Source organism: Cupressus sempervirens, chromosome 7 (genome assembly GCF_028749045.1).
Source record: "Cupressus sempervirens isolate cs-2001-9-10 chromosome 7, ASM2874904v1, whole genome shotgun sequence".
Classification (NCBI taxonomy): Eukaryota; Viridiplantae; Streptophyta; class Pinopsida; order Cupressales; family Cupressaceae; genus Cupressus; species Cupressus sempervirens.
In genome coordinates, this window is record NC_143124.1 from 473,094,787 (window position 1) to 473,117,270 (window position 22,484).

A 22,484-nucleotide genomic window follows, 5' to 3' on the forward strand; every position below is an offset into this window, starting at 1 on the left:
AATGTTCATGTATATGTATGTTGACGAAATCAGTAAATGTAGGATTGAGATTTGATTTAAGATATTTCAAATGGTTAAGAATTATGGAGGATGAAGAAACTCTTATTGATGTATGTTTTAATTTATGTGAATTCTGAATACGTATACATTTATGTACATGTGATTTTACGGGACTACTGATGTGTGCAATGAGTGTGCAGATATTTAGCCGAGAAACCCTACGGAGGAACAAAACTGATCTCCATGTGCTAAATTTTGAAAACCTTGTTGTTCGTAATTCACGTAATTGTATTGTGTGATGTATGTATGCATCGTCCTTGTTCAGTGAGTGTTAATGTTCGTAATTATGTTCTTTTAGTGTCGCTTGACACTTGTAAAATGTTTATGTGCTTCGGTGTGCTGTTTAGGGTTAATTGTTTAACCTTTGGACCAAGTTGGTTTAAGTTAGTGTCAATTTTCCTTTTTGGGTTCTTAATCAAGGTTAGTCATTCCTCAATCCGGATTAGTGCTTGTTTGCAAGATAGAGTAGTTAGATGGACCTATTTTATTCCTAGATTTTACTTCACTCTAAACCTCTTCCCTAAGGCTTTTAAACATGTTATTATTCCAACCAAAGGGTAGGGGTCTTTTCCAACCCCTAAGCCCCTTTTTTTGACTTTTGAGGTCACTCAAAAGTCCCCTTTTTGCCTTTGTGCGAAAATTGCAAGTGGTTGTCATGAGTTGTCTTACCCCAACTCCTTTTAGGGTTTAACCATGGCGTAGGTTGAGTTAGGAGTTTCTAGTGTGGCTAGTGGGTGGAGATAGTTATTGCTCCTTTTTGGGTGGTTGAGTTGGAGGCTTATTTAGAGGCCTTCCTTGGACTAGTTGTTTTGTTACCCAATCTCTACATTTAGAGAAGTTTTCTTGAAGCTTGAAGGAAGGAAGGGGATACTCGACTCAAACTGGTTCATTTCCATTACCTCTTTGTGAAGGTAGGAAACTCCCATCTCCCTTATTCAGTTTTTATGTTTTGTTTCATGTTCTTGTTACTTTGTTATTGTTTCACTGTTGTATGGTTGTGGGTATGTTGGGAAGATTTGTAAACCATGTTATTTTGGTTGTTTTCCTTTCTTGTTTATGTTTGCAATTTTGAGTTTCTTTGCATGGGTGTTTTGGTATTACTCACCCTAGGAGAGGGTAGAAGTGACCAATTTTGGGAGAGGTCTGTTTAGTTGGACTCCAACCTGTGTAGAGTCTCTTCTCAGGATGAGAAGAGGGATAAAGGGTAGGGTGTTATGGGCCCCTACCCATCAGCACAAACCTGGTATGAGTATGGCAAGTTTAAATGGAAGAACGGAAGTTCTTGGTTATTGGCCCCGATTGGGCATCTGAATTGGTGTTGTGTTTGACTTCTCCAGTTGGAAGAATCCACCTCTCCCTAGTCTTGATTCATTGTGAATCTTATTGTGTAAACCATGTATGATTATGCATGCTTGATGTTCTTTTGGTTCTGCTTGGTTGTCACCCGATCAGTTATTGGTATCCTCCATGGTTCTTGAAATGAGATTCAGAAAATATTACAAATTCCTTGATTTGATCATGAAGAAAATTTGATAAAATCGTTGAAATTTGGGAATTGAGATCCTATTGTAAATTTGTATTTTAAACCTTATTGTATATGGCAAGGAAGCCGAGTTTTCTTCCTGATTCTTTCCCGGCTGAGCCTTGAATCAGGTTTGCCAATAAAATTGGTGTTTTGAGCATAATTGTTGGGAATGTGATTAAATTTTGTAACACATTATTTTGGATGGATGCACATCAAAAATTAGGATGAAATAATGATAGTTTAGTAAGCAAAATTTTCTAGTTCTTTTTATGTTCAAAATAAAAATTATGATTGAGGAAAGAAAACAATGGCTATGGTTGATTTATTGCAATTCAAGTTATTTAGGAGATCAAATTTACCATGCATTATTGTGACCACCACCTTTGTGTAGTATAAGAACATCAAGGAAGAGAAGTCCATTACCAAAACTTGGTTGTCTCATTGTCTTGGATAGAAACATCTCTCAAGAATTTAGAATACTTGGTGTTTGAGTGATAAAAAAAAGTATTTTCCAAACTAAATTCAATATTATAGCAGAGATAGTATTCATAGAAATGATTATCCTTGTTGAGTATTATTATCATTTGGGTTCTAGTATATAGTAGCTGTGAATGTACATTCAAATTTAAATTTGCATGAGAATATAATGTCAATCTTTGAGAAAGTGGTTTTTAAACCTCATAATGCATAGATAGGAACAATTTAGATAGTTTCATATCAAGCCTTGTCATGGAATGTATATCCATTGTATTAAGTTTAATGTTTGAATGTCAAGTGAATCACCATTTTAAAGACTATACTTAATTCATAATTATCTCCAAATTACCCTTACAATAACGTATATTGAGTATCCTAGATTACAAAAGAAGAAAATCAAGTGTATAACATAAAATGAATAATAGCAAAGAATAACTTGCTGTAGGTGTTCATTTATCTCTCTGGAAAATCTATGAGGGAACCAAAATATGAAAATGTCTATTACAGTTCAATAATAAATTCACAGAGAATATTCCTTTCGATCTCTTTGAGAAAATTAAAATATAAAATATATTCTAAATTAAATAACATTTAAATTTGTTATGAGTTTTTTTTATATATACTAAATATCCTAACTACCTAATAAACTTTAGTGTCTTTACTACATTTATCCTTCTCCCTTGCACGTCAACTCTGAAAAGCAATTTAATAAAAATTTTAAAGTCTTTTCCATCATTTAACATGGGGTGGGGGTGACGTCACCTTGGCCACCCCCATGTCACGTCCCCCGTACGATTTGGAGCGCTTGCCTTTTTGTGGTTGGGCCTTTATCATTTTGGCAAGACTTATTAAGTCTGCCCTTTCTTGGTGGTTGATTCACCTGTTGGTGAGATCTGCGTGGGTATTTGGGGCAGAGCGTTGTCCCAAGGACAGCACTTGGGAAGCGCATGTCCTTTGGGAAGCGCTGCCCAATGTTGAGGTGGCAAGGGTACATGTGACGTGAGTCACATGTAGATTAAGGACTTTTGAGAGTAGGGTTTAGGTGGCTTAGGGTAGGTTAGGTTAGTATGTAGGTTAGGTTAAGATTTAAGTTTATTTGTTTTTTATCTATTTTATTTTAATATAGATTAGTATGTTTAAATAAGTTAGTATAAATGTTAGTTTAGAATAAGTTGAATTAGTTAGTTTAGTTAATAATTTAGTTGTTTAGTATTTTTTTTAGTAATGGTTATTAAAGTTAGATTAATATGTAATTAAGTTTAGAATTATGGTTGGTTGGTTATATTAAATTTAATTAGTTTTGTTCTTAGATTAATTTAGTTGTTTTTATATTAATATTAATTTATTTAGTTTGCAATATTTTTTTTTAGTTTCGATTTAGATATATGTAAAACTGAATATGGTATTTATTTGAAGTTAAACTCTATTTAGATTTAAGTTAAATCTTGGATTTTAGAAATGTTAGTATTAAATAGAATCTTGTTAATTTGGTTTTTAATAAATTGATTTATTAAATTAACTTTGTAAAAGATAGTTAGCATTAGATGTAAATATTAATGGATTTAATTAAGATGGTTAGTCCCATGAATCATATTAGACTAATTAACAATCTGTTTAAATTAATGATCGATATCAACCTTATCACAAAAGTTTTAATATCTTAACGATGTAATCGTCTTCATGTTATAATCTTAAGACATAATGTAGAGAACCTTTACTTAAACTCTTATCACAATCATTTCAAACTTAGAACTTTCTAATTAATAATTATTATTAAATTTTATTTTATTTTGTGTGTTTTGCCCTCGTAGTTTGGGCATGACAAGATTAAGTTTAGAGAAAAAAGTTAGCTTTGAATATTTAACACTTTTAGCCTAGGAATCAAGCCTTAGTATGTGATGTTTAGGTCATCCACTCTTAGACACACACACATGTACCTCTTATAATTACTCTCTCTCTCTCTCTCTCTCTCTCTCTCTCTCTCTCTCTCTCTCTCTCTCTCTCTCTATTATGTCCTACTTATTTTCTTTACCTATAATCTCTCATTCTCCTCTTTCTCTCTCTATCTCATATTTCTTTGTCCCATTCTAACCGTAACTTACCCTTAATTAACATACATATCTAGCTTACAAATTTGACCCTATCCCTCTTCTCTTACTCTCTATGATTACTTTCACACATCTCACTCCCATAAATAAACCTTTAGTCTCTCCCCTCCCAAATGTCACCATCTATTATCGTAATTATTCTCTTTCTCTCCTTACATCATCTCTCTCCTTCTCTCCCTATCACGATCACTTCCCTAAAATTACTATCTCTCTCTATCACTCTCTCTCTCTTTCTCCCTAATCACTCTCTTCCTTCCCTCCCTCCTCTCACTATATCATCACCTTACTTATCCTCAATTTCTTTCTCATATCTTTCACCCTCACCTTCTTCTTCTTCTCTTTGACACATGTCTCCTCACAATAATTGTCTCTCTCACCATTTCCCCTTGAAATCTCTCTCTCTCTCTCTCTCTCTCTCTCTCTCTCTCTCTCTCTCTCTCTCTCTCTATTCTAAGTCCTAATTATCCTCCTTTATCTATGTGTAGCCACTCTTTAACTTCCCCCTTTCCTTATCTTCTCAATCTCCTCCCCCTTAGAATGTCTCTCCCTAGATACTTATTTATTTGTACATCACTAACTCAAGTGTCCTATCCTCTACAACTTCTTTCTCTCTCAACCCCCTTTTTACCTCTCCAACATGTTTTTGCCTCATAACTAAAACCCTATCTCCATATCTTTCTATCCTAATCCCTAATCATCTAATTTGTCAAGTACTATCTCATTTCTCTCCGTATTCTCTTTTAATCATAGCCTCATCTATCACTTTCTCATATCTATCTCCTATAAATAAAACTTTAGTTTATCCCCTCCCGAATTTCATCATCCATTCTCTCTCTCTCTCTCTCTCTCTCTCTCTCTCTCTCTCTCTCTCTCTCTCTCTCTCTCTCTCTCATGAACTAATTACTCTCTTTCTCTATCTACCTCATCCCTTTACTTACTTCCCTTGAACCATTGCTTCCCTATGATTACCATCTCTCTTTATATCCCTCTCTTTTTAGCTCTGCCTAATTATTCTATTTTCTCCCTCCTACACTCCACTCCATTCATCATATCATCTTATGTTTATCCTCTATGTCAACCTCAGGTCTCTCATCCTAATTATCCTTCTTTATCTATATCTAATGACTCTCTCACTTCCTCCTTTCCCTATCTTCTTAATCCCCCCCACCCCCCTTATACCATCTCTCCTTATATTCTTATTTACTCATATTACTGACTCAAGTCTCTTATCCTCTCCCCCTTCTTTAACTCTCTCTCACATGCCTCTCTTATAATTATCACCCACACTCTCTCTTGATTCATATTCACTCTTATCTCTAATTGAAGCCTCTCATCCTCGACCCTTTTTAAAGTATCTATTACATGTTTTCCCCATAACTAAAACCCTATCTCCAACTTTTTCTATCGTAATACCTAATTATCCTTTTTTCCAAGATCTATCTCATTTCTCTCCCTATTCCCTTATACTCATAGCCTCTCTATTAGTTTCTCACATCTCTCTCCCATAAATAAATCTTCAGTCTCTCCCATCCCAAATTACACCATCTATCATCCCCCCTCTCTCCCTATATACCTTATCTCTTTACTTATTTCCCTCCCACCATCACTTCCCTATAGTTACCATCTCTCTTTCTATCCATCTCTTAGTATCTCTCTCTCTCTCTAATTAATCTCTTTCACTCTCTCTTACACTCCAATCACCATATCATCTCATATTTATCCTCTATGTCAAGCTAGATTTGCATATTTCAAAATTTGGGTATTTGTCGACAATGAATTAAATATTTAGTTAATTACAACACAATGTTGTGTCTTTTCTAATAATGTATTATGTAACTTCTATAAGGCTTTTTTTTAGATTCCTTTGTGTTTTCCTTATCTTGACATCTGACCATAGCATCTTGTATTACCTTATCTATATATTGACACACCAAAATTGCCCACCTTAGAAAAATAGGAAAGGGTATTATTTTCAGATTTATAGTGCTTTCCACAACCCCCTCACCATGTTCTTCCATATAATATAAATTTTTTTGTTGATAATTATGATTAATTATTTATAACATCATCTAACTAGCTTTGTATATTTGATTAAATACATTAAGAAGACATGCAATATTATACTATAATATATCACAAAGTATAATATTAGTATCTTTACTTCTAATTAATTTGGTCCTTCCATATGTATGGCTATTAAAGGTGGAGACTTTATTGGATGTTTTTCTATTATTGTCTTTTTATCTTAGTTGAAATAAAATTAATTTTATAGCCTGATATTTATTTTTCTTCTAGAAATTACATTTGTGTTTATTCATCATGTGTATTTTAGCTTTACTAAATATTCATCTTTGTAACAACATGTTTATGGTATATTGTCACATTTGAGTTCATGTTATTCAGTTCAAAGATTTTTCATATATGATATTAATTTAGGATGCAAACCTAATATTATTTAATATTGAATAATAATAAATTTCATATATTATAAATAATGTCAACATATATATTAAATAATTTAATATCATATATCATAAAAATGTCAACATAAATATTTAATATTAGTAATTATTTTGATAAAATAAGTTATACAAATTTTCTATTGGTTTGATAATTTATGTTTTTATTATTTTTTATATTTCTAAATATTGATTTATTTTTTATTTTATTTTTAAACGTTACTCTTTATAATATTTAGAATGCTTATATAAAACTATTTGAACAATCATATTCATTGTAAATGAATAATTTAGAACATTCATTTTGTCTCATTAATATAATTTAAGATCAACTTACAAAAGTATAATGATCAATTCCTTACACAAACTTGAGTTAAACCTCTCTATTCCCATGCTTTCCCATGGTCAAATTTTTATCCATGGTTGGTTCATCCTCTTGTGGGGAAGCAACACAGATCAATGCCTTTCCTTTCTCATTAATGTATTCCATATTGTGTCTATAATTTTCTCTATCAGATAGAATCCCATTATTCAATTTTCTACAAATTTTTTTTTTTTTGAATGACAAACATATTGTTAACCCTAAAGTTGCACCACTACTTCCACGACTCTTCTCCTTAAATCTGCAATGCCACATAATACATCAATCTAGTTTAGTCAACAAAAAAATAATCAAGAACAATAAAAAACTTAGTTAGACTGTCCCATAAATAAATAATTAATTATAAGACCAATGGAAAATGTTTACTATTTCATTCATACAATAATGCATATAAATGATACAAGAAAAGTTTCTAAGATAGAGGCTTCAGGAAACATGGGGATACATTTTACCACAACAAAGATGGGATACTCTTCCAATTATATAAAATTCAACTATTTATATGATAATGCAATCATCACATTCATTATATAATTGTATCACATGATACTAGAGAACTAAGCTATGATTCCACAATTAGTTGAAATAGAAAATAATAAAACTTCATCGCTATCTTTGAACTTTCCATTGACAATGTGCATATAATGTAGAGGATTTCAAAAGACAACTACATAATGACATGACATAAAATATTAAAAAATTAAAAAATAATATACTCCACATTCAAGACACATAAGTCAAGAAAATACCATATCTTCTCCAAAACCATCTCCTTTTCACATAAAAAATATCTTAATAACTATGAACAATATCATTTACATAAAATTATAAATATATGGGTTTTTTTCACTTTAAAATTGTATAAATCACCAACCAATGCAATAATTCATCTACAAATCTTCAACCACTACAAAAATTTAAACTGAATTTGTTGAAGAAAATATATGAAAAGATAATACATGTACCTTGTGTGTATATTCATTAACAATGAATTCTAAGTAAAGTCTCACCTAAGCTTTCGTTGGGTATATTTACAAGCTTTTGCATGTCTATTACATCATATCTATGTTTTGATTATGTAAAAGCAGGTTTTAAGGACCCGAAACCGTAGTACAAAAAGTTAAGCTAGAAAAAGATAGAGGAAGTAGAAGCAAACACGAAATAGACCTCCATAAATAACACAAAAGAGGTCAAAGAAAGAACTGTTCAAAGAAACAACAAAAAGACAGCAGTGAGATAGCAAAATGACAACAAAAAATATAGTAAAGACCCAGCTAGGTAGCCTTGATCAGATCCAACATCTGATCAACCAAGATCTGCATGTTGTCCACCACTTCCTTCACCTCATCTTTTATTCTTGTGTCATCATTCTTCTTGGAGTCAGCCTTGGTGCGCTTACTGGGACCTTGGCAATCGATCACCTGAGGGGAGTTCTAGCCTTTATCCATTTCCAATTTTTTAATCAAAGTACCCACATTGTCAGCCAATTGTTTTATTAGTTTCTCAAGGTTACTTATCTTGGCTTCCATTATGGTGACCTTGCCTTGGTTCGCATTGAGGTCTCTATCCATAACCTTGTTCTTGGCCTCCAACTGTAGGATCTTCATCATTAAGTTTTTAACATCTTCAACACTTCCAACCACCTCCATGATCCTGTCAATATGTTGGTTGAGAGTGCACTCACCACAAGCAATCTTACTGGCATGCACAACTTCCATCCTTAATTATTGCATCTCGCTACCAATTGTCTGCATTTGGCGTTTCATTATCCCAATTTCTTTCAGAATAGCCCCTATATTACCATACATCCCTTTTAGAGGTCTAGAAGAAACATCAAACTTGTCATCAAAATCTTCCTATGTCCCCTGCTCCTGAGTGTCCTCATCACCTAACTCCCCTTTATCACCTAATTCTTTCTCGAGGCACCTTGAAGGGTATTTTTCCTTCTCCAGTTGATGGGCTAGGGTCTCATCATCTAAAGGGGAAGAAGCCCTCACCCCTGAACTCACCTTAACCCTCTTACCTTTAAGCTCAGATTTCTTCTTATAGTCCCTCACCAAATCCTCCACAAAATCACTCTCCTTGTCAGAGTCAGAATGACCCATCACTCTTCTTTTCTTCTTAGACCTATTCCCAGTTCCCTTGTTTGTATTAACATCACCCCCTTTAGCTTCATCCTAGGTTTCATAATCGTAACCCTTTTCCTGGATGCTCCCTTCCATATCATAATCCACATCCTTAATACAACCTCGATTCCTCACAATTCTTTTGGACTTTAAAACATTCATTATAAGCCCCATTAGACCCTCATGACAGACATGATTGCCATTAGGGTCTTTTTGTAAAGCTTGAATAGAAATGCTAAGGGACTGATTCAGATAGTAAGGGAAATTGATTTTGATGCTGTGCCTAAAATAGTTGGCCAACATGAAGTGATAACCATAACATTTTGTAAATCTCCCATCCAAAGTTAAATACTCCATTATAACATACATAATGAACCACCATGGACGAGAGATAGAGGCTGGATTAATGTAAGACTTACCAATTTTAACCAAACTCTTCTTCTTAGTCTCAGAATCCACAAACTTTGCAATGGCTTGGTTAGAAAATTTTTGCTCCCTGTAGAAATTGAGGCCCTCCATATCCAAACTTGTAGCCTTAAAAATCACCTCCGCAGATACCTCCATATGCTGATTGCCCACCATGACTGAGCCCTCTTTCCAAGTTTTTATAAACTATTGCATGATGGTAGGATTGTTGCCATTCAACCTCTCCATAAACCTAGTGAAGTTACCCCTTCTCAAAATTTCCCACACCTTGTCCTTTTTCATCCACTCTCTGCAACTCATGGGTTCAATATGCTTCCTCTTTCCTCCCATTATCCAAGCACCTAAACTCTCAAATTTCTTATTCTGCAACTTCCAAGTGAAGGAAAGCTCGGGAATAGCCACAAACATAAAGGAAAAATAGATCCAAAATTTGTGCGAGACTTTGTAAAAATCATTGGGAATTAAAAAATGAAATCTGCGCCCACATAACTCCTCATCATAACCTCATATTGATACAACCATAATTAAAAAGACTTCTATGATGACCTCCATTTATCATGATTAAAGAGAAGTCGAGCCTTCAAAGGTAAGGGATCATGACTATCCCAAATGAAGGAATGATCATTTTTACAAGCCACATTGGCTACCCAGTCAACCAACCCATTAGCCTCTCTGAAATTATGGGAAATCAGACACATATCAAAAGAATTAATAATTTGGATAGCCTCATAAATTATATTACTAATTGTCCATGAAGGTGTGGTTTTTTTATTCAAGCAATTAATAATATTCAAAGAGTCCCCTTCTAACCAGATTTTCTTCATGTTCATTTTTTTCACATAAAGAAGACCATGGAGAGCTGTCGAGGCTTTAGCAACATGATTAGTTTGAAATCCAATAGGGATAGCCAGACTTCCCATATTATCACCATTGGAATTTCTAATCACAATACCACACCCTGCTTTTCCTGGGTTACCTTTTGAGGCCCCATCAAAGTTAATCTTATACTAATTTTCAGGAGGGCAATCCCATCTAGCAAGATCTCTTGGATTAGGTCCCTGATCCCCCTTTGTCACATTCTTCAAATTCCAGTTGTGAAGAACACTAGTTTCCCATTCATTACAAAATTGCTGTTCTAAAGCCAAATTATTAATATTCTCAATCAATAGAGTCTTTATTTTGTGGAAGACTTGAGTCGAGTTGGATTCAACATCTCTAAAGGTTTTGTCATTACGCTCCTTCTAGATGGCCCATCTAACATATGGCAGAATGAAGTCCCATAATTTACCAATCAAGGTATTCTTAGAAGGTGCCTTCCAACTAGAAAAGAATAGCTGAATAGTGGGAGGGAAGACCCAATCTACATTAACAAGTTTGAATAAATCATCCCAAACCTTATTAGAATATGGGCAATGCAAAATGATATGATCAACTGATTCCCCATCATTCTTGTAGAGAACACATCTATTAATAATAATAATCCCTCTCTTTTTAAGATTATCTAGGGTAAGCACTTTATTCTGCAAAAGGATCCAAAAGAAAATGTTGACTTTGGGTGTCAATCCCTTCATCCATGCCTTGGCCCAATAAGGTTCTTCATGGTTATCAAAAGAATCAGCATAGGCTGAAGCGACAGAAAATAAACCACTAGGTTCATTTCTCCATATCAGCTCATCCTCCTTTTTGATTAGGAAAAACACATTCAGGCACTTTCTTAGTTCAACCAAAATAGGGTCTAGTCTAGAGAGGTCCACCCAATCATTGTCTATCCAGTAATCCACCACAAGAGAACCAAATTGGGTCTTACAAAAATCCATAAACCTATTCCATCTTGGGTCATCACACAGGGGGTGATAAAAAAACCAAGCATCTTCCCAAAAAAGAACTCTCCTACCATTACCAACCTTCCATTTAATCCCTTTTCTAATGATATTTTTAAGCTTTTGAGAATTTCTCCATATCATAGAACCTCCTTGCTCCACATTATTATGTAGGAGATGGTAGAAGTCAAAGTTATCCAAGTTGTATTTATCATTCCATATATTCTTCCATTCCCCATCCTCTTTGTGTCACCTCCATAATAGTTTTTCCATTAAGTAATCATTCATAGAGGTAACCTTCCGTAATCCAAGACCACCCTTCTTATAAGGCATTCAAACGTTTTCCCAAGCAATGAGAGGGAGTCTTTTTTTATTCACCATGCCCATCCATAAAAAAGTTTTCTAGATCTTTTCAATACCAAGATCATATTTTCTAGGAATTTTAAAAGGGCTCATTGCATAAAGCGGGACACTTTGCAAAATAGATTTTAGAACTACAATCGTACCTACTTGGCTGAGCAAGGAACCTTTCCAACCTACGAGTTTTGAATGAATTTTGTCAATGAAGGAGTCCCAGAAGCTATTAGGAGGAGATAAACCCATAGGAAGACCCATATAAGAACCTGGCAAGACACCTATCTCACAATCAATGATCTTTTTAATCTTCAATTGCCTGTCCATACTAACATTCATAAAGAAAATTTGACTTTTATTCTGGTTGATAATTTGACCAGTAGCAGCACCATAATCCACCAAAGCCTTCTTTAAAATCCTAACATTCTTCACCGATGCTTCACCCATAACAATTGAATCATCAATGAATTATTGGTGGGAACACACTAGAGCCGAGGAGGAAGGGTTAAGACCCACAAGGTCCCCTTTAAGAACCAACCTGTCAAAAAATCTTCCCAAACATTCAGCAAGAATAGTAAAGAGAATAGTGGAAATAGGGTCACCTTGTCTAAGGCCCCTAGAAGCCTTGAAGAAAGAGGAGGGGGAACCGTTCACAGGCACTGAGAAAGAAGCTGAGGAAACCAACATAAAAATGAGATCCTGAAATCTCTTACTGAAACCAAAAGCTTCCAAAACATAGAGGAGAAAGTGCCAATCAAATTTGTCATAAGCTTTAGAAAGAAACCTTCCTTCTTAGAAACCAAAAGAGAATGAATATATTCATGCATAGTAATAATAGAATCAACAATCTGTCTGCTAGGAACAAACCCATTTTGTTGTCTAGAAATAATATTGGGTAAGAGAGTCATAATACTTAGAGTAAGAACCTTGGAAATGATCTTATAGAAGAGTTGCACAAACTAACGGGCCTAAACAGGTTCATACTATCAACCCCTAGCTTTTTAGGAATAAGTGCAAGGAAAGTTCCATTTAGTTCTTTAAGGAGATTCTTGGACCCAAAAAATTCCTTAACCCCATTGCAGACATCCACCCCAATAATATTCCAGTACTTATTTAAGAACAGTAGTGGGAATCCATCAAGGCCAGGGGCTTTATCTCCTTCAAAGGAAAAAATAGCCTGAAGAATCTCATCATTGGAAGGAATAGATGTGAGAAACAAGTTCTGATTCTCAAAAACATAGGAAGGGATGCATTCAAGAAACAAATCCTATTTCCCTAGATCCAAATTGGATTTTTGTAACAAAGATTTAAAAAAATTCACTGCCTCCTTTTTAATGATCTCTTCATTCTCCGTAGGTCCCTTATCCATGTTAAGTCTACAAATTCTATTGGCCATCCTGTGCTTGAGATTAGTAACATGGAAGAACTTAGTATTACGGTCACCTTCTTTTAAGAAAACCTTTCTTGAGTGCTGCCTCCAAAACTTTTCCTCTTTAGCAATGATATCATGCAATTCAACCAATTTACCACATTCCTCTTCCATAGAAAAGGTCTCATAACCCTCCACTTATACCCTATATTGAATATCCTTAAGTTCCTCCAAGATCTTATTTTTGTTCTAAAAGATATTGCCAAAAGTATTATTATTCCAAATTTTGATATTTTTCTTAACATTCTTCAATTTGGCTACCACTTTAAACATTTTTGTACCTTCAACTTGAATATCCCACCACTCCTTAATAAGGGTCTCCAAACTCGGATGATGAGTCCACATTTTTCCAAACCTAAAAGGGAAGTTCTTATGGAAATTAATCTTATCAACAGTCAGATGAATAGGGTAATGATCAAAACCCACCCTCACATGAGCACTAAAATTACATTTATATAGAAGGAGCAATTCATTACTAATGAGGGCATGGTCCAGCCTAACCTGAATAAGATCCTTACCAGCCCTTCTATTAGTCCAAGTATACTCCATACCGTGTAAGTCAATATCATGAAGAATGTGGTGGTTAATGAACTCCATTAAATCCATTCTATTATCCAGCTGGCTATAGCTCCCCCCCCCCCCCCCCCCCACTTTTCATTATCTTTGAGTGGAGTATTGAAATCCCCAATAACAATCCAATTCTCATCCTCAAAAAACTTCCTCTGATTAGAGATTTCAGTCCAAAGAGCCTTCCTTCCCCATTTGGAGTTGGGGGCATAAACATTAGTAAGGATCCAACTAAAATTATCTCTATAATTACTGAATCTAATATTCATAAAATTAGAGTTTTTAGAAACAATCTCCCCTTGAATCCATCTACTGGACTAAAACACAACCAACCCACCTGAAGCTCCCATAGAATCATTGCCAATGATCTTACCATTCTTAAACATTGGGAGGTTTTCCACCTTATCTTTCAGCATCTTTATTTCTTGAATAACCAAAATATCCAGCCTATTGTCTCTGATCATATTCTTCAAAATGTCTTGTTTGTGAGGGTTATTTAGCCCTCTTATATTCCACAAGATTATCTTCATAATTTATGAATTTTTTTGGCTTCCAAGATAGTTCTCTAACTGCCATCAACAATGCTTCTAATGGTCTCAACTGATCTCTTCTGCTGGTAAGAGGGTCTACCAACTGGAGAAAGGGAAGATCCCACATCCCCATTCTTATGGGTAGCTCCAAGAGACTTAGCCAATGGGCCTTCTGATCTATTCTGTAACATGTCCCCTTTTGGCTTGGGTCCTCTCTTCATGCTCTTAGGAGGTGCCTTCTCACTCTCTTTTTTCTTTATCTTTTTTTTTCCTTTGGATTTTTTCTCCACCATAGTCCACTCAGCAATAGGGGCATCCTCATCCCACTCATCATCCACTTCTTGGGAAATAGAGAGTAGGTCCTCAACATCGCCTCTGAAAAAGTTTCCTTTCTTAGATGAATGCTTGATAGAGTGATCTAAAGGAACAACCGATCCCAACTAGGTACCCACTTCGGCCAGAACCAAGCCATCCATAGGGGTAATAACCTTATCATCTTGGGTAAGCTTCAGACAGTCTCTATTAGAGTCATGAGCCTGAGCAAAAATCTCATGGTCCTCCTCCAAAACCTCCAAGTTATTCTCCCCATCCTTAGGGCAAGCAATCTTATCATCAGGGGCTTTCTTCAATTCATCACTATTAGGGGTCTGAGTCCTAATCCGAACTTGAGTCTCAACACATTTCTCCAAAACCTTGAAAGAAAATTCCCCAGAAAGACCAGCCCCCCAGTCAGAAGAAAATTTTTGATGCTTGTGAAGGGGAGAAACCAATTGCAAATCCCTCTTACCAACAACCACAACATTAGGCTTGGGAATAACTTCAATAGTCTTAGCAGACTCTACATCCTTGCTTTGATCCTTAGAGGATGAGTCCCCATTAGGACAAACCTCTCCACCTGTCATAGATCCAACATCCTTATTCACAACCTTCCGCTGCCACACTTTTTTACTCTTTTTGGGCATGACTCTAAGAGAAGGACATTTTTTGGCCCAATGCCCTGCTTTCTTACAGTGTAACCCACCAAACAAAATACATTTTCAGTGAATTTATCTGTGAACATGTCAATATAATTGTTGTAATCAAAGGCAATTACAACAACACTCAAGGCCAAGATGGTGCTCACAAATACAATGGAGAAAAGTTGTGCCATCATTGCAGAGAAAAAGTCAAGAGAAGTTGGGGAATGAGAAATTTGAGATTTGTATTTCATATGTATGGAGGATAATGTGATTATATAAATGATCTTGGTTGTACAGTATCCATTCTAGTGAACACAACTTGCAACTGCTTGCATCATCATTGGATTTTTTTGGGTGATTATTATTTAGAATATTCCCTTTTCCCAATTATCTTACCTGAGCATGGAAGTGAGTAAAGTTGCTTCTCTTGATTGGGACAATGTTATGATAGATCAATTAGCCACCCTTGAATAAATGCTTCAAATTAATTGGTATTGGGTTTTATTGAATTTAAAATAACAAATTGATAGAGAAATTTTTTGTGGAAGCAAGAGTTCAGTTTGCATACACTCTAAATATGAATCTATTTTATTATGTCATGGTATTAATTACATACATATATCGATGGTATTAAGTTTAGTTGTAGACTCTATTTTTTGCATTGTACCAATAACCATTAGCCTAGACTTTAATGAAATTCCTTCATGAATATGTTGGGGTAAAAAAGGGCAATCTTAATGGACCAACCCACTAAACCAGAGAAAATCATAGATCCAAGAAATGAGAAGGTTTGAAAGATCCATCTAATGTCCCATAGTGCCATACATAGAAAAGTAATTAGGAAGATAGATTAAATCTTGTAGAAAACTAAAAGAAAAAAGTAGGGCTGTAATTAGGAAGATAGATGGAATCTTAATTAAAACTAAAAGATAAAAATGCCAATGAATTGAATTTTTTAAACCCTACAATTTATTTTTATTTTTATTAGATTCATTCTCCAAGAAACTCTGAAAAAGAATGGTTACCATTTGATGGGATGTATCATATATGCTATCTCATTTTTCCATCATGGTCACATGAGATATAATAATGATATAGATGGACATAATTGATTTGTAAAGACATATTTACAATTTCAAGTAAATGTATTTTGATGTTAGCAAAAAAAAAAACATATTATGTTTCTCTTCATGTCCATGAGTTTGTCTGAAAAATAGAGACATAGGCACTGCCAATCTGAAATAGGTTTGAAGACTACCAATCTAAAATAGTGTAGTTTATACAGACTTGACAATGGTGATTTCTCAAGGGATTCATTTACCAAATATACCAACTTCCCACATATTCATTTCCCAACTATGAGTATGCAAGGTTTCCAATACATTGTTCTACTATGGAAAATGAAACATTACTAAATTTCCACATAGACAAATACAAATATAGAGACAATTATTTACTATTTATTGGTTTTAAACACAAAAAAATTCTTTCAAGTGGGAGAGAAAAACATACCAAACAACCATTTATTTTTTTATTATGTAAAACAGGTTTTAACGGGTGCCTAAAACCCAATAGTAAACAAAAGAAACCAAAATTAAGTCCAAAGCATGACACAATTCAACAAGAAATAATAGGCCATAGAAGGCCATAAGAACTTGACAAAATAAAACACAACATCTAAAAGAGCAAGCAAGCCTAGAAAATGAAAAACTAAAGGAAACATAGAAAAGCCAAGGGAACCAATTAGGGCACTGTATTTTTGACCAAATTTGTAGCCTTGAGCTCCAACATTTCCATTGTCTCTACCACTTCACTCATCAATTGTATGCCATCAAGAGAGTCATCCCTATCCCTCTTTTTCTTATTTGATCTCATTTTATTTCTTGGGCTCTCAAAAAGGTGGTTGAAATCATCTTTTGTTACCCTATTGTCCTCATTTTCCATGTCATCTTTCACCCCTATGCTAACCTCCATCATAGTATGCAACTATTTGATATTATCATTTCTATACAACCATTTGTTTGATAGAACATTCTTATCCAATTGAACATCAAAATCATCAACATAGACTTCAAGCTCTAGCTCCTAATCTCTGACAAGGTTTACAATCAGATTGAATTGTCTATGGTTCTATACTCAAAAAAAGAAAATAGAAGACCTTACCTAGAAATTAGAGATTTACAATCTCACAAATCAAAAACAAGATTCAATTAGGCAAAGAGGAGAGTTTTAAAGGCGGACAAATTGGAACGATTACACAACTAGATAACTAGAAGCAATAAGGAAGTAGAAAAATAGTATGCCTCTTAATTTACTTTTCTATTTTTAATTTATTTTTCTAATTACATAAAAAAAAAATTTCTTTTTTTATTTTTCTATGAATTACATAGAAATATTGTTGCATAAATTCAGGGAGTCTCTTTTGAGACTAAAGAGCCTCTTGGCTAATAAATACTTATTTGACAAATATTAGTTGACACTTGTTTACAAGTAGTAGTCGCAAGCTTTTGTGCTTGCAACGATGAGCCGATAGGTGTTTACTTTAACTAAAATAAAATAATTTTTTATAATAAATCAAATAAATAATTTTTATTTAGTTTATTATATAATAATAAATTATCATCTAAAAAATATTCCCATAAAAATCTATTATGAAAAAATAATAAGAAAATATTATGAAAAAAAACATGTATAAAGTGGAGCAAAAAATACAAACTGAAATAATTGTAAAAACTAAACTAAGGGAAGTCTTGGTGCTTCACCTCTATAAGCATCACCTAGATCCAATGACTGCTAAGTGTTCTATTTATTATCATGAGAGGTGGATTCTTGTAAATCACTACTCATTAAACACGAGTCAATGAGTTTGACTCAAAAACTATATAGTTAAACTTTGATAACAATATCACAATTTAACTTGATGTGGAAAAATATCTCCTACTTATTAATTTAAAGTCTATTAGCTTAAATGCATGAATAAAATCATTTAACAAAATTAAAAATTAACTAATTTAAAATCTATGAAATTAAATATATGAAAAAAAATCATTTAAAAACAATCTATATTAAAAAAAATATTATGAAAAATTAATATGAGAAATATAAATAAATTAATTAATTAAAATAATAATAATAATAATAAAATATATATATATAGCGACTCCCACAAATATAATATTGGCTAAACTAAAAATGAATATTTAAATGAAAAACTATACTAATTAAAAAAAATTAAACAATTTAAAAACTAAAAACTTAACTAATGTAAAGTCTATTGGCTTAAATATATGAATAAAATAATTATTTTTAAAAATCTACAAAAATTAATATGAGAAATTATAGACACCCAAAAATTGGCAAAGACTTGAATTACACAATTCTGATCAATCAATGCAAATCGAGGAGAAAATAAAAAATACACAACAGACTTTCAAATCAAAATCACATCTGGTCATTCATTATCTATCAAATTGACAAGACCTAAATCAACTTTAAAAGAGGAGAAAAATAGTTCAAATTCATAAAATATGTTGGATACAATTGTTTAATTGTGTGTTGTCTTTGATGTTACACAAATGTCATATCAGTTGGTAGATAGTGCTTACTGAGCTCAGTTGGTCAACAAAGCAAATTTCTGAGTCTACCAAGCATTCCTGGAAATTACTCTATGGAAACACTATCTATCGATCTCACTTGAGTGTTGAAGGATTTTGTGGCAGAAGTTAGTGTTAACCGAGCTTGCATGGTTAACAAAGGAAAGTCACTATTTACTGAGTTCACTCGGTCTCCAAAGGATTTTGTAGGGTTCGTAGTGTTTACCAAGCTTCTGTTGGTTAACATTGGAAATCATTATTGGAATAGTGTTTATCGAGCAAGTTCAGCTAATGAAATTTTTTGTTATTTTGGGAAATAAAGTTTAATTATTTCAAGTAATGATTGTAACTGACCAAGGTAATGATTATTGGTAATTGTAAGTTGTAAATGAGCCAACTTGACAATTTGTAAGGTATATATGAAAGGTCAAGTTGAGAATTCTAAAGTGTAATGAGCGAACATGCAAGTGTGTTGATTGTATGAAGAGGAAAGTGTGAGAAAACTTTGTAGGATGGTCAAATATCCTTGAGGAGTAGCAAAGATTTATTTGATCAGAGAGGATCTAGTGAAGCAAAATAGAGATCTATATCAGTAATTCAGTTGCATCTCATTCAGGTCATTTCATTGTTACTTTCTCAACATTGTAGTAGTGATTCCTAAATCTCTTAATATATTTGGTTTAACAACCATTTGTAAATCCTCTAACAAGGTGATAGTTCTATTGAATTATTCTAAAGATCTTTTGCAAGGCCACTCCTAACAGAGTGATCAAATCCTCTAACAAGGTCACACCTAACAATGTGTTTTATAACCTTTAACTAGGCTGTCTCCTAACAGGGCTCACTTCAAAAGAGTGAAAATTAGTAGCTAGTTACTTGGTGGTTTTTCCCATATTGGGTTTCCACATTAAATTTGGTGTCTCATGTGTTCATGTTATTTCTTTTATGATTTCATGTTAATTACTGTGAATGTTTAAGATCTATTAAAGTTAACATACACTACATCTACCGAGATACAACATTTTTCTGTATGGTTACTGAGTGACAGCAGTAACTTGTTTTATGAGAAATCTAAGGGATCTATGGATTTGTTTTTGTGGTAACTGATTCATCCCCCCCACCCCCCCTCGCTCTTAGTTACTCCATCTATATTACCAACAATTGGTATCAGAACTTTTGGTGCTTGCAGAAAGGATTTCAAGGATCTAAGCTAAAGATCATGATGTCTTACAAGAGGGAAATTCTAAGGCTTAACAAGGATATCTTTTTGACATGTCAAGGTCTCATGAGACTCCATCTAGATTCCATTGGAGATATAGGATTGAAATATCTTGATGAAGAATATACAACTCCTTTTGGTACATTATCTATCAATGACATTGCTAAGAATAAGACACATAACACCATGATGATGGAAATTGTGTCTGCCCTAAGCTATGAAGAATTTGATGATATCAAGGACTATAAAACTACCTTTGAGATGTGGAATAAGCTATAAGATATCTATGGAGGTGATGAAAATGTGAGGAGAGCCAAAGCAAAAAGTCTAAGAGGACAGTTTGATCAGATGAGAATGAGAGAGGATGAATACATTGCCAAATATGTTGAAAAAGTCAAAGCAAGATTCAATTCAATCAAAGCTTCTAGAGGAGATATCAAGGAGGAAATAGTTGTAAGTGAAGTTCTTAGAACTCTACTTATCATTTATGCAATTAGAGTATCTACAATTCAAGAAAGAAGATGTGAAGCAAATCATAAGATAAATTTGGATGCCATAGTAGGAAGGTTGACTACATTTGAGCTAGATAACTATGCCAATTATGTTTCAGCTTCCAAGAACATTGAATCAGCATTTGAAGCCAAATTTTCACTTAAAGAAAAAGGGAAGAAAATAAAGGACAGTTAGTCATAAAGTGAAGAATCCATGGAGAGTTTTGACAGTGATCTTGAAGTAGTTGAAGCTCTACTTGCAAGGAAATATTCTAGAGGTAAGGGAAAGTACAAAGGTAAAGTTCCTCTAATTTGTTTTTCATGTGAGGAAATTGGTCATATTGCAACTAGGTGCCCAAACAAGAAAGAAATGATGAGAAGAAAGGTCATAAGTGAAATGGCAAGAAAGACTTCAAATCATTCAAGGAAAAAGGTAAGAAAACATGCTTTATGGCTAAGGACTCTAAGGATTTTGATAATAGTGAGGATGAAATTATTTACATTGCTGTGAAAGATGAATCTGATAATGATGATGGAGATAAGATGGAACTTATCTCTCATGTAAACAAAAATGATACATGGATCATAGATAGTAGTTGTTCTCATCATATGACTAGTGACAAAACTAAGTTTGAACATTTGAAGACTATGATGGTGGTAATGTACAGTTTGGAAATAATGAACCTTGTTGCATAAAAGGAAGAGACCAAATTTTTTTAACTGAAGAACTTGTATGTGATAATGCCTATTGGGTTGAAGGACTAAAACATAATCTATTGAGTGTGGCATAGCTAATCAATATTGGATTCAAGGTAGAATTCATGCATGGAAAGGCAAGACTACTGGATGACAAAGTAAAGTTGATTGGATTAGGCATACAAATGAAAGGTAACTTGTTTTATCTTTAACTTGGTGAGTGCTCATGTTTTATTGCTCAAGTTAAAGAAAGTTGGTTATGGCACATAAGGTTATGTCATGTGAATTTTGATAAATTGGTGAAAATAAGTAAATTTAGGAAAGTAAGAGGCATTCCTAGTATAAAGAAACCTGATGTTAGTCTATGCAAGAATTATTAGATTGGTAAGATGGGAAAGACTAGATTTAAAAGTAAAAACTATTAGTCTAAAGATATTTTTGAAATTGTGCATACTAATTTGTGTGGACTTATTGGAATTGAGAGCTATACTAGAGAAACGTTCTTCATTCTTTTTGTTGATGACTACTCTAGAATGATGACAGTTATGTATTTAAGAGAGAAGTCAGAAGCATTTGAGAAGTTCAAATAGTATTTGGCCAGAGTAGAGAAGGAAACAAGGAAAAGACTGAAATGTTTGAGATTAGATAGAGATGGTGAATTCATTTCCCATGAATTCAATAACTTTTTCATTGAAAGATGAATCAAATGATAGGTATCAGCCCTTGGAACTCCCAAGTAGAATGGAATAGATGAAAGGAAGAAAAGATCTATATGGATTGTGCAAGGACTCTAATGATTGAAAAGAACATTGCTATCAAATATTGGAAGGAAGCTATCAACACTGTAGTTCATACCTTGAACCGAGTATAGTTGAAGAAGGACTCATTCAAAACCCCCAATGAGTTATGGTATGGCTACAAACCTAATGTAAGTTACCTAAAAGTATTTGGAAGTAAATGTTACATCTTGAAAGAATCTAAAAAAGGAAAATTTGATGTGAAGGGTGATGAAGGTATATTTTTGAGTTATTCTTGAAAGAGTAAGGCATATAGATGTTTAAATTTGTCTACTCACAAAATCATAGAAAGTGCACATGTAAAATTTGATGAGTTTGCAGAAAGGACTGAAGAAGAAAGAAAAAAGAAACTAGAAGATTACATGAGATTTATTTTCATTGAACCTAATACAGTGCCAAACACATCTATCAATCAGGAGACTTCTACTCTTAAGTCTTCATCAATCACCGAGTTGCAAGGAGTTCA